The sequence below is a fragment of the Arachis stenosperma genome, chromosome 4 (assembly GCF_014773155.1).
Source record: "Arachis stenosperma cultivar V10309 chromosome 4, arast.V10309.gnm1.PFL2, whole genome shotgun sequence".
NCBI lineage: Eukaryota > Viridiplantae > Streptophyta > Magnoliopsida > Fabales > Fabaceae > Arachis > Arachis stenosperma.
The window spans coordinates 128,668,536-128,669,906 of record NC_080380.1 but is presented as its reverse complement, the minus strand read 5'-3'; positions in this window follow the sequence as shown (position 1 = coordinate 128,669,906).

Here is a 1,371-nt window from a genome sequence, read left to right as displayed (position 1 = left end):
ATATATTCTAATATAGCATGGGATTCAAACTCCCATTCTTCATCTGTTATAGATTCTGGTTTTTGTGTAGAGAATGCGGATAAATGTAGATTTTTGACAAACAACAAATCTTTCATTTTGCCCTTCCAAAGATTGTAATTAGTTCCATTCAAACTTATCATTCTAGTAGAATTATTTGCCTCCATCTTTCAAGAAAGTTATAACCAAATACCCAAAACTGAGCTCTGATACCAATTGATAGGAATAAAACACAATTCCTTACTTGCAAGAATTAGAGGAGCAACAATATCCACTCACCACAAGTATTAACACCAGCACAATAATACCCAATAGCAGCGGAAAAATCACATAAACCAGGCAATAGAAACAAGCTAACACACCAAGATTTTTAACGTGGAAAACCTCCTCAATGAGAGAAGTAAAAACCACGAGTCACCAAGACCAGGATATAACTTTACTATGATGAAAAATGGGGTACAAGAGAGTCACAAATTACTGCACAAAACGTGCATACAACAAGCCAAATAACCCAAGCTTTAAAGCTTACAAAACAAGAACAAGAAGATGAAAATACCACAAAAATAGAGCAACTGTACGTGGCCAATATATCCAGCTACAGATGTCGAATTGAAGATCCGAATAGTGAAATCAAAGAACCAGATGTGTAGAACACACTGTCCAAATTTGAGCTCGATCCAACAGTTAACGAATCTGCAATCACCAATTTACAGAGACAACTTTGTGTTTGTGCGAAAATAACTTTCTCTATTCTCTTCTCTGTAGTGTTTGGTGTTCTCTTGAAAAATGACCTCTCGCTCACTCAACCCTAACTCACTGCAGCCACTTCAACTATTCATGGGTTTGGATACTAGCATTTGGGATTTTTCTCCACATAGGAAGGGAGCCCAAAAACCCAACAGCATGCTTATCTCTACTCTTTAGGGCATGAATTATTCAAATTAAACATAAAAATATTTTACTTCATCAATCACTCAACTAATATTAACCATCTCTAGTGTTTAGTGTTCTGTTGTTTCTTTTTATTTCTTTTTTTTATGTATGTAACTGCATCAATAATTCAATATGTTACTATTTATATTGCATCTGATATTATTTTCTTCTCTCACCACGACAAAATCACGAGTTGGCTAAACATAATATAATAAAATTGAACGCAGACATAAATATATAAGATCAAAATTCATTCTGTGCTATGAACCTTATTCATAATTACAGCGTGCTTAGGCCGTTAAATTCATTACATGGCACAATTCTGTTCATCTAATAATCTAACCGTTTGGGACCACACCCATAGAATAAAATTATCTAACCGCCCAAACCCAATACTATAAATAGAAAAAGAAAAATAAT